Below are 13,262 nucleotides of genomic sequence, written 5' to 3' on the forward strand. Positions count from 1 at the left end.
CTACGAGAAAGAGGCTGCGGAGGATCGTGCAGCAGCAGCAGCAGCAGCAGCCGCCGCCGCCACCGTTGCTGCCGTCGCCGAAGAGTGGAAAGAAGAAGGACCAGCTTGGTAGTCGGAGAGGGTGAGAACGACGGCGAGGACGGTAAGCCGGAGGGGGATAGCGAAATCGTCTCCTGGCGGCCCGCATCCCGCAGCACATCTTTCTACTCGACACCCGGGGGGATCCAACGTAGCCATTTCTCTGCCCTGTTATACGCCTCCTATATACGTATCTACTACCCCCGGTAGGTACCTACAGCCAGCAAATAAATTGATCCATTACTCAACCGAGCAGTCATCTTCCCTCCTTTGCCTCGGTTCGTTCACTTCACTCCTCGGCTCGCGCGCCGTCCTCCCACCGCGAGCGCCTTTTTCCTCGGGACTTTTCCGGGAATTCTGCCAGAGATTCGGTAAAGCCCCTTTCACGCCCTGTTGCGGAGACGATGATACGTCGCCGATTTACTTAGCTAGCCGGATGTGTGATCTCCAAAGTGCGTTTGAGACAAAGGGAATCGATATAGGCCTCTCTCCGGAATCGTTTGATCATTTGTTATCCATGACATCGTAAACTTGTCTATTTTATTACCGTATTCACTTTCTCAAATGAAGAGGCTCCCGATAAATCATCGATATAAATGTATACTTTCGTAGGTATACCACATTTTGCGTTATTCATACAGTCACGTTGTCAAATGTCTGTTGCTTCTACATCCGCTGAAGTCGAATTCTTTTTCATTTCTCTCTCGAATTCCTCTTGCTCTGCTTCTTTCTTGCGAAGAGCAAATAATTCCTTTATCCGCTTGGGGGCAAAGGATAGCATAGTCGTGGAATATTAAAATGTATGAGCAGTTTTCTGCGCGCACTTTCTGCCTTTTCCTTTTAACTTGTCAAGTATGTTGTCTTACAGTACCTTCGAGCGCGTTATCTAATATCAGATTTCTTTTCGTATATCCTTCTCTTCACCTTTATTCCATTATATATATATATATATATACAGACAGAGGCAGAATATTAGAAGTTGTGTGTGTGTATATTTTCTACACGTTGTGTATTGAGTTTAGAGGATCATTTTTTTTCAATCAATGAAAATTTTTATTTTTAATTTTATTACCTTTTATTTTTATATTTCTACTTTTATCGATAAAAATTTTAATACACAAGAGTGTAAAAATATCTATATTCCTCTTCGTTTTATTGCTGTATTTTCTTTCAGTTTATTAACTCTCTGAAGCTGACGTGGGTCTATTGGACCCACTCAATTATATCCTTCTGGAGTTGACGGTGGGTCTATTGGACCCACTATTTTGATAACAAAGATTTTGATGAGTAAAAATAATTCTGCTTTTCCTGTGAAATAATGTTTCATGTAAAAAATATATTTTACATTTTAATTTATTTAATTTTGAATTTTTGTATCTATTATTAGATACAATGACTATTTTACACAAAAATGTTAAACATTTTTATTTTTTATGTTACATGTAAACTTGAATTATTCTTATTAAAATAAACTTAGTATTCATTATTTTTTATTCAAGTTATGTCATTTTGATTTCTTTGAAATTATTAATTAGTGTCTTTCAATGAACATATATTAATTTAGTATATAATCATTTAATATATAAGTCAGATCTGTAATTAATATATAATGTGAATAATCGTGTTACAGATTTTGGCGTCAGCTAAAAGATAGTTAAAATAATCCTTTTTTTCTAACATTTTTATAATACTTTATTCTTTTTAATTGCATCGTTAACGCTTATCATTAAAGACATTTGTGAATCTTCAATTTCATCTTCGCTTTCTAGATAGACATTAAATATATTTGTTTCTAATTTGAGGCGATGGTTTCGTCCTCCACAAGTTCTCAATGATAAATAGGTGGCAAATGTGTTCCAAGCCTGAGGGAAAGGGGGAGGGAGGTCACAAGTCATCAGCCAAAGTAATAATAACGCTATGGAACCTGGCGAGCCATTAGCTTCTCGTCCCTTGGGAACCCTCTTGGATTCCATGTCCGATACGCTCATTTGATATCGGTTGTCTTCCCGCATACGTACGCAGGACATGCTCGCAACACGGTCACGCACAATGGATACGGCGAAACACACGAGACAGTAGGGGGCGGTGAGGAAGGGGATGTCTCTCAAGGTGGACACTTTTAACGCGTGAATACGCGTCAAGGGTTCAGAAAGGGAAGGATGGCTGATGCTTTGTAACGTCACACGAGATATAAAAGGAAATGGATGGCGTCATTAGTCGGCGCGAGTTTCTGTTCCTCCTTTCTTTGCGGCATTTGTCAACAGTTATCACAACGTCTTTCTCAACGCAATTTCTCACACGGGCGCCTTTCAGATACACATCTTCTCGTATAGACTGCGTATATCTTCGGTCTCTGAAAATTTTTCTTAATTCCACGTATATGATACGCGACATTGAATTATACAATTATAAATTTCTATCCCGCGTGTTAGATTTAAATGCACCTATTTATATCATCAATTAATTGACAATAATTGAGAATTCTATCGTAGAGAGTCAAACAATTAATGCTGCTGCGTGTGTATTCGACTTGTTTTAATTCAATGCAGGTGTATCGATATACGTTTATATACATGATATTCAATCCTACTAAAATTTATCAACGGTATCCGAAGATACTGTATAATAAAAATAAAATAACTTATTTATTCTACAAAACCTGTTCATCGTCTACTCCAATGTAGACATTGTATCGACAATATCTGTTCAATTGCTGTAACAATGACACATTTAAAAAGCAGTTTTCCAGAAAGTGAATTTTGCCTCATTCTTGTCAAATTTTGTAATATTTTAAAAATGCAATATGACACTTGATTATAGAGAAATAAAAATATGTTTTTTAAGAATGTTATTTCAGTCTCTTTGTTTCCGTTCCCTTTCTGCAAGCAGCTAAAAGATGACAATTTTTGAATTATGTCGTTACTGCAAATGAGCAATATATAAAAGGAGCGCGAGGTGACAGCGAAGAATTTTCTGTTCTCTTTTACGTGCATTTTAATAAGATTAAAATCGTTCGCGGAGATCCGAAGCGATCGAAACAATGATAAAGTGGGGCGCCAGAATTTAGTTACGCGCGAAAGAACTAGAAATCCTGCTGCGGCGCGCAGTCACCGGCATGCCATCTCCGACCCCTTTGGCTCTCTCAGACGGCTGGTGCATAAATCACGCGGATTTACGATCCCGGTTAAAAAGGGTAACGCAATATTTATAGTCATCTCGTGCAGTTACATATAACAAATTGAACTTTTATATAAACGCGCTCGCACTCCCAAGGACCCCACCAGCCCCGGCCGGGCACAGATTTTAATTATCGATATCGATTTATTGCCAATACATATTAATGCCCGCGCGTCGTGCTACCTTCGCGCGTACCGGTGTTTATTCATATTGATGGAACTAGATTGAAACATAAACCGGATATGCAAACAACTGCGAGTTAAATCGTTCGGTATTCTGTCGCGATAAAAAAGAGAGAGAGAGAGAGAGAGAGAAGGAAAAGAGAACGGTGTACACACGGTTGGACATATTCGCTCGGTACCCGACGCGTCGCGTCGTCCCTAATTTATCATTAAACGGATGCTCGCGTTTTACGGCTGCGTGGACACGCGGCACATAGAGAATATTTTATAGCAACGCGGATAAGCTCGTTCATTGTCCCCGACGTTGCGTTCGCGCCTCCTTCAGTTTATAACCGACATTATGCCGGATATATGTTATATATGGACCTGTCATGTTGTTTCTCGCTGCAAGGTATGGATTTTGAGATGACTGTTTTAAGGACGGTCTCGCGTGAGAAGAGAAATTCTTTCGATTCTTTCACAATATATCGGTCTCATTCCGTTCGAGGCGTCCAATAGTCATATTACTTTTTAATGAAACGAGTTTTATGTTACGTGAGCAAAGTCAATTTTTTTTTATTCGTCTTGAAACATGAGCCTCGAGCGTTTTTGGTTCGAGTGAATGTGACTCTGCATGTAAGTGACGTCTGTTCTGCATATGCATTCACTTTCTCGTTACCGATCAAATTATATTTTTTCTTAATTGGAGAATTTTTACATTTGGCTTACTGACTTACAAGAAAAGGGATCTAGCTATTCCCATCCGATTTTAATGAGCTTTTAATATGTTATTCTTTAAATAAAAATAAGCGATACGTATTTTTTTATACATGCCCTTTTTATACGCACTTTTAGAGAGTGAAACACTCTTTAGAAAAAAATCGGTTTTTCTCTTTCGAAGCGAATATCGCCGGAACTGTAAGAGATAAAAAAAAATTTTTCAGAATGAAAATTGAATGGTATTAAAAGTACTTTAGAACTATAATAAATAAAATTGTTTTAAATTATTTTTTAATTAATTATTTATTTATAACGAATACGTTTTTTTAAAACTATGTCATAAGTTTCCAAAATTCGAATACTGCAATCTTAGTGTAGTATAAATTTCATCCATTCATCAGAGTTGTGTATTTCGAGAATGTCATATTTAAATCATAACATTTGAAGAAAACTTATATCTTTAAATTTCAAGTTTAAAAGAAATCTCAATTAAAATATTTTATTTTTTTAAACATATGCGATGAGAACTATTCCCTATAACTTTTATTTCTTAAATATACAGAACGATGTCATAACTTAAAATAAGACGTATTTCTAGTATAAATAAAACCAATTAAAATACACTAAAGAAACTTTCAAAGAAAAATGGCATAATTCCAAATAGGAATACGTTTTTCTATAACTGTTTCAGTATCAATGTTTTACAATATCTAATTCAAAAAGATCATTTTTCTGTAAACAATCATTGAAACCTTGATTAGAGAACAAACGACAATTCTATTCTCCAGCAATAAAATTGAGAGAAATTACAATTGTATCGTTTTCTCCAACAAAAAATATATGTCTTTAGAAATGATTTCCTGTCATGTGTCAAAAGTGCTAATTCCTGAATTGTGCCATTTTTTATCAAACAACAAGCTATATGTAAAGAATATATAATAATTAGAACAAAATTTAGATGTATAAAAATGATACATATTCCATGAAATGATAACATTCCAGGATGGGTAAATATTTTTGGGCGGAGTGTATCTCAACTCTTCTCAAACTATATCGGTGTCGTCCTCACTTAATAAAGATTTCCTTCGTGCAAACATCGAGTCGTACGGAGCAGCTACATCTGGCATGAATTTCGTCGGGCATCGCGGTGGGTATCGCCCGCTCGCACTCCGGACCGAAAAAATATTTTCGCAGGCAGATGCGCGCACGTCCGTCGCTGTAACGGGGCCAACGAGTTTGAACGCCAGTCACGGAAAAAAAAGGAAAGAGGGAGGGGGGGAGGGGGGAGGGAGAGAGAGAGAGAGAGATTGAAAAAAAGAGAAGAAGACAGAAGAGAGAAATAGTGGGAGAGGCGGAGAGACGAAGAGCCGAAAAAGTCGGGGAGAGATGGGACAGCCGAATGAGTGGGTTGAGTGAGTGAATGACAGACAGACAGCAACCAGACAGGAGACTGACAGCGCGGCGGCGGGCTGACAGCTTGCCACTCTGCCGTGCGTTCGTAACATCAAGTATTACCGGCTACCGTGCGTGTTGATCCTCATACCATTCATCGGCAAAAAGCCGGCGAGCTTCCGATTTTGCCCTGTCTTTTGTCACGCTGTCGTTTGACGGGTTCCGCGCGCGATGTCATTTTCAACGCGATGGCCATTACGTTCTGTTCCAATTAAAAGAATAACCTGTCAGCCGGACCGAAGTTTCTCTACCTTTCGGGGGCATCGGAACTTGTTAACGCGCATCCGAGAATTTATAACTCGGGCCGAGAGACATGGAGAGAAAGGGAGAAAGAGATATAGTCCGCCGACGCGGCATGCGCGAGTATGTGTTGGGCTAGATATCGCGTAAGCTTGAGCGGCACATGCCGGGCGATAATAGGTGGGTATTTACGCGTCAGCGGTAAGCGAACCAGAAAATATTTTGACGAGCAGTCGAGTCACGTCTCCCTCTGGAAATTACCGTATTTCCATCGCCTGCCGTCTTTGTTACAGATAGTAGCGAGACCGTTCCGAGAAAATGCGAATTATTGTCAAAAGCAAAGTACGCGCGGCCTGGGTATGCTTATGACTGCAAATTAAGTGTAATTCCGACGGTAACGACGTAACAACAGCTCCGCCGACGTAATTATTCGGCGCAATCGTCAGGTCCTCGGCGCGCCGCGTTTGTGAAATTGCGGTTAAATTATAGCCGTGCCGCCGTTTGACGAATATCACTCACGTGCACGGTGCTAAATACATAGGTACGTAGAGCCACGACTTATCAACGAGAGAGAGAGAGAGAGAGAGAGAGGGTGACTCGGGGCGTAGCCGGCGGGGGGTGCTTGTCATTTAAGGACAGGGAATATACACGGTGCATGTAAGCAAAAATTATATCGCGAAATCATACATTGTAATATCGTAATAGAGAGGCAGACGCTGCTGTGCCGAGCGTGATACCACGCACACCGCGTACAAATGTGTGTTTTTAACGAGACTGTGGTAAAAACGCATCAGAAGGTTTGCCGGTAAAGTTTAACTCTTGACGCTCGGTGCGTTCGCGTGACGGAGCGTAGCTTTGTTTCCTCGCAAATAGTAGATACATCGCTCGAAGATTATATCTTGTTTATCCCATGTAACATTATAATGAGAAAATATAGTCAATTAGCTTATCAACCTTCGGGACCTATCTTTGAATTCACACGTATGTACGTCGAGAGACGTGGCGAAACGTAGACGCGATTGAAATTGCTGTAAAAGTTGCCTTCTTCCCTTCTTTCTTCTCCACTTTGCTTTTGCAAAGTTATTACATAAACGAAAAAGAGGCAACTGAATTAATAGGAATATATATAGATTAAAATCGTGCACCTTATTTTACACAACGTTTCGTAATCGTTTCGTGAAATCGTTGCAAATACACTCTTACGTAATTGCAGAGTACACGGTGAATACATACTTTGAGAACGAAAGAAGCGGCAGAACGATGTACTTTCTTAACCATCGCGAGAAAACTACCGAGCTGCGAAAGATGGCCGGAACGGGATCGCCGACGAACCTTCTAATCTTGGAGTTATTAACTGACCGATCACGTATGCGATGTACGAACCATTAAACAATAATAAGTTAAACTAGACCGATGTATGAATAAATCAAATAAGTAAAGAAGGACCACCAGATATGGCTGGGATAATATTTTTTGCTGGGATAATATATTTTGATAAGTTCTTTGTTTTAAGATGCTTATTAACATCATTATTAACTTCAGAACATTATCGATATTGAGCGATACAGTATTATGTAAATTTTACAAGATATAACACTCTTAATTAACGTAACAAAATTTTCCATTTTTAATAGAAAAAAATATTTATAATAAACCTTTATACGAACATAAATAATCTAGTTATTAACTTAAGTGAAAAATAAGAATAAACATATATCATCAAGTTCATCATGAAATGAATGGAATATGTAGTTCAATGTCTGTTCATAACACTTAAATAAAATATATAATAACACAAAAATGCTTAAAAATTTAAATCGCTTATCACGCATTTCTCTGTTATAATACTGATTGCCAAGAAACCCAAACTGAAACATAGCGGAATTTTTAAAAGTTTGTCTGCTATATTGAGAATAATTTCTGGTGGAAAATGAACGTATCAGAAAATTCTGATCATCAGAATTCTAGTCTTATCTCTTATAACTAGAATTAATAGATTCAGAAATTTTCTTTTTACTTATCCATTTTCAACTAGAATTTCAATTTGCAAACTTTTTTTTGGAGTAACTTTTATATAACATAGCAGATTGAACCTTCTAATGATTACTGAGAGAAGATATTAATATTCAATGATCTCACTCCCTTATAAGTAAAATTTATCGATAGCGTTCTACGATTAAATTGATACTCAATTGCGATATTATTATTTCAGCTTTAATTTATGATTATGTTTCAAGTTTCACCGCGCGCAGTTTATTTGTACAATTGAAAGATATATATATTTTACATATAATTCTAAGATTTTCTCTCTCTCCTTCTCTCTTTCCAGCCTCGACCGTATTTAGTCCTTCTTTACTTACTTGATGTACACCATTATTTTGCAATACTTCGTGGAAAATGAATGTCAGATGGCCAACGCGAGAAAAGTCTCGAAAATGTCTAAAAAAAAAAAAAAAAAAAAAAGACAAAAAGAAAAACGGAAAGGAAAATGTTGGAACCGGCTAAGAGCGAGAGGCAAAGTCCATGTACCCCACTATCGGCTCATCGGCCTTCTCCCTCGGTGCCCCACGACTGGTACCCTTCTCTCCCGGTCCCGTCTCTCACCTACGGGCAGGTGAGCAGTGAGTCCGTGTGGCGCGGGTTACCATTATGTCTACAGCCTTGAATTAAAATGCCATATAATGACACAGCTAGGCGGCCCGTATAATTTATGTCCATAAAAATAAAATCATAATTACAGAGGCGCGGACTGCGAAAAGACGGTAATAATATGGCTGCCCGCTGCGCTCGTTGCGTGTTCCGCGGATATATATCGTGCTGGTTGTTGTTCCTGTCGGTGGTTGTCGTGCGGCGGCGTTGATGCGCCGCAGAAACGTGGCCGCCAATGTCAATCGTCGGAGCGCGGAACCGTCGGGAGGTGGATTTTTGTGGGTAAAATCGGTTTCCTCGTTAGGAAAGTAATGAGCGTGCCGAGGAGGAAATATAATGTTGCGGCAAGATTGCCAGGAGGAACGATACGTCAATCAATCTTCGAGCCTGTGTAAAGATACTGACGGGTATGAAAAGTTGTCTTAAAAGTGGTATTGGAATCAATGTGACCATTTCCTTTCTCGTTAGTGATTAATGCTCTTGCGAGCTTTAATTATTGTAAATTATCCTGGACTTGTAACAAGTATAATAAACGCTATGAAATAAGAATACTATGTAGAATAAATTTTTGTTATATGGAAGGATTTTCTACGAAAACCAAACAAGTCCATTATTAAAAATCTGAGTTATGGCGCCAAATCGTTCTCCATCGATACGCGAAAAGAACATTTTATTGAAGTTTTTAAAAATTTAATTAGATAGATACAGATTTGAAAATACACTATTAAAAATAAAATATTAATTTTTCTGTCTCAGAAAGTCCAACGTCTTTAAATTAAAATTAACATTTTATTTTTAACAATGTAATTTTGTTAAACTATCAAAAAAATTAGAATTACATAGAATGTTGCTAGAATATCAAAACTTTTTAGAACACTACTCATTATGCTCTTCTAAATAATTTTCTAAATAATTATTTTGATGATCAAAATTATTTTCACAGATTTAGTTAAATTTTTTAATATTTCAGCAAAATCGTTCTTTTCATAGCGTCACATCGTAAGCAATTTCGTTTTCGAAAAAAATCAAACAAACAAAAACTAAAAATATAAGTTTAACTTCTGCAAAGGATGTTTTGTTAAGAGCGATTTGTAAAATTTTACAAATAAAAAATGAAAACATTATTGCTATATAATTTCAATAATATTTCCCTTTTCACCTTTATCATTATTAATGTTATAAAAAAAGGATAAATATTGTAAGATAAATAAGTAATAAATAAAATAATTGGATCTCACTATATATGGCCTAGTACTCAACATGACCTACTTGTTATTTGTGGGTAATTACATGGTGAATTTAACAGGTAGCATTAGTAAGTCGTGCAGAGACTGTCTGTCCGACTCGATTGCATCAATTTATTGCTCAATTTGTTAATTCTATTGTCAGTAAAGGAAAATTCAGAACGCCATGATTGATGTAACATTTTGTAGGTAAGTAATCCATTTTCTATGACTGCCAAGAGATAGTTATTCATTTTTGTAATTCATATTATTGTAATTACTCTGCAATTATATTTTTCAACACTGTATTTAGTTTATAGTCATAACATTTTGTTTATTATCAAAGAGCAAATTCTTTGTAAGGTAGAAGCAATATGGTCAAGTTAGGCACACTGAGTGTATACACATTGATTGTGATATTTTTTTAAGGTATTTTTGTTTCAGACTATGGATATAATTGCTAAACATCGTGGAAATAAGAAAGTCAATTGTTTGGAAAATGATTCTTTGTGTACTCTTACTATGTCAATTAATAAATATGTCAACATGTTAATAAATTTATAATGCTATAAAAGTAATATTATAGATCACTTTATTTTTTATTTCTGTAATATTTTTTTTATGAAAAAAGAAAAAAGTATACTTAAATACATGTATTCCCTAAAGTATGACTTAAATGTTATTTTTTTCTTAAAAATCTTATACTTACGTAAATATTCGAAAACTTCTCATATTTTTCTTAATGTTCCTCTTTTGAATTAAAGAATGTTTCCTCTTTTGAATTTGTTTTCAGTTTTGGGCTCAGTAAATATTAATTAAAATAAAAATCACAAAGCTTAGGTAGGTCATACTGGATCCAATATCTTATATTTTTATAAAAATCAAATAAAAAGTTTATTTATTTTTAATGGGTTCTCAAAATATTATTCAAAAATTTTGTTTGTTCATTCATTATTATATGTGCAGAGAAAAATTACTGTATTTGTACAATGGACAGTTCGAGCATGAGAAGTGTCTTTTGTTTTCTGAAAAACATTTTGGACTTGTTTGGCTTTCGAGAAAAATCCTTTAATTGCATCTCCAAAATAGACATTTATCATTATCCGATTAAACAAATGACGGGCCGATGTCATTGCCGATGGGACAAATTGCGGGAATACGGAAAATAATCTCAATTGTGCTAATCCTATACGTCATACGCGGCGGATGAAGAGGGGGGGTAGTCTGGGGTCCGGGCCTCCTGGAATTAAAACTGATAAATGGGGAGAGAAAAATTAATGGCGCCGAAAACACCACTTCACCGGCATTAATCTTGCCGCGGCAAAGTGGCAACGAGGGTTTTCCAGGGGCGCGTGCAGAAAGAAATCGTTTCAGCTCCGTTTCTCACCGTCCGTACGTAGCGCAAATCGTCATGAGACTCTGAAACGCGAACGGAAAGGCGATGTGAGATCGCGTTGATGAATGCCCCCATTACACGAACACCGCTAGTTACTCCTCGGAGATAAACCGCCTTCATTACTCACTTTCTGGCGTGACCTTATTCCCCCTCCCCCTCCCCCTGCCCCCCTTCCCCTTCCCCTCTTCCTTCCTCCGCCGCGCGCACCGCGCACCTTCCTGTACCTCGGTCCCGCGGCCTCCACCCGGGTACCTATTAAACTAATGCGAATTAATAACGGCAGCTTTTTCTACTCAACGGCCGCCTTCTTGCAACAATAACGGCGTTTTAGTACATAATAAATTTGGACCTCAGGAAACGTATATAATTGCCACGCGAGAGCGTGCGTATCTCGAGACCGGGTTTAACAGATTGGCTCATTTATCTTCCAACGAGGATTCGCGCACTTAGATATATATGTATATACTCGCGCAACGGAGAGCCTTGATGGGTTTTCCGGTACGAAATATCCTTTTTGAATAATAAGCGTTTGCTGATGATTTGTCCCGTCAATCTTCGTTTTATCTGCAAACATTCTCTTGACGGATTACAAAATGATGTACCAGTTACTGCTAAAAATGTCCGTTTGTGTTCTCGATTAACGAAGAAAAAGAATCTCAATTTTACAAAGGAAGAAATTTTATATCTACACGGGGAAATAATTTCATTTCCTTCATCACACAAATCGTGTACATACGCGGCATTACTATTTTACTGAATACTTTGCGAATATAACACATATTTGTCAATACTGCGCGGATATAAATGCCACGCAATCACATTTAATGAGTCACGTTACGCCCTTAATGAAACCAACATACGCTTAATTGGAAATTAAATTAACGAGCATTACGCGCGAATCAAACGGAATGAAGTAAATTCGCTTAAAAGCGAAATCATAATATATGTCCTATTCAGTGCCGACGTGGATTGCGATATATCAGAGTTGTCATCTTTCAATTTAAATATAACTTTCTGTAATTTGCGTAAGGTAGATAAATATTTCTCATTATTTATTATCGTGTCTAAAGTGACTTAAGAAGGATATTAATACTGAACTTGTGCTTCGTCTTAACATTATTTAGCATAGAAAATCTGCGATTTATGTCCTCATTAAAATATCGCCGCTGTTGATAAAAAAGTGAAACGAGTAAAAAAATTAGCATTTTTAAGATAATGACAGGAAATCGATCTTAAAGCTTAATGTATTTTTGTAGAAAAATGTCACATTTGTAGCTCATTGGCTTATATAAAAAAGTACCACTATAAAGAATGTATACTAGAGTTGTAGTATTTATTTTAAATTAGTAGTATTTATATTAAATTTTGAAAATTTACATAGAGTTTTAAGGAATACATATTTATAATTGAAATTGAAATTATAAAAATTGCGTATTCGCTATCCTAAAAATGTATTACACGTATTTTTTAATCGAAAAATAAGAAAATTATGAAAAAATACAGATTTTTTAATACCGTTTGAAAGTAATATAAAAAGTTTGGTAGTGATTTAAAACCTAAACAAAAAAATCACTTCAATAAGAAATACATATTTTTAAAAAATAATTAAAAATAAAATGAGAAAATTTTCATTTAAACTATAAAATTGTATTGTTAAATATTTAAATATTATTGAACTCTGTTTCATATTGTATACATATAATATTTATTTTTACAGAAAGTCTAACTTTCCAATTTCAGCTATTTTTGTACATGTGAAACATCCTTAAAACATTATTTCAATTAACCATTTAAAAAAATGCTCTACCGAAAAGTTATTAATTTTGTGAGATGTCACTTTCCTATCAACGCAGCGGTACGCAGAATTTTGGATACAGCACGAACGATTGCGGACTGTCGTCTTCCGCGGTTTCGGGGAGAGTGCTCGGCAATGCGACAGGACCCCTCGTTCCATGCTTCCCGTCGTCTACGTCACTGGACAAATCCGATATTCCAGTCACGCTCGGGAAAAACAAAACACACACACACACACACGCGAGAGAGAGAATACGTTTCCCGCATATGCGTCTCGCGTGTACTCGTTGGATTCATTTTAGTCGGGGACATTTCGCTGTCAGCGCGGCGTTATCGCGCATCGCCGGGCAGTAAAACGTTTCGGCCGTACGC

The 13,262-nt window shown here is 36.8% G+C and overlaps 1 long non-coding RNA gene across 4 annotated transcripts; it reads left to right on the top strand.

The window, feature by feature from the left end:
- The first annotated feature begins 5,490 nt into the window (after positions 1-5,490).
- Positions 5,491-10,368, top strand: LOC105142954 (uncharacterized). Of its 4 annotated transcripts, none has more exons than XR_015545959.1 (4): positions 5,491-6,369; positions 7,042-8,884; positions 9,784-9,910; positions 10,145-10,368. It is a non-coding gene; the product is annotated as an uncharacterized LOC105142954 (long non-coding RNA). The 4 variants fall into 4 exon arrangements; XR_015545960.1 differs by having other exon boundaries at positions 5,498-7,203; positions 8,158-8,884; XR_015545961.1 differs by having other exon boundaries at positions 5,509-7,203; positions 8,569-8,884.
- The last annotated feature ends 2,894 nt before the right edge of the window (positions 10,369-13,262 follow it).

This window comes from Acromyrmex echinatior, chromosome 8 (assembly GCF_024713525.1).
Source record: "Acromyrmex echinatior isolate Ae372 chromosome 8, ASM2471352v2, whole genome shotgun sequence".
NCBI classification, from domain to species: domain Eukaryota; kingdom Metazoa; phylum Arthropoda; class Insecta; order Hymenoptera; family Formicidae; genus Acromyrmex; species Acromyrmex echinatior.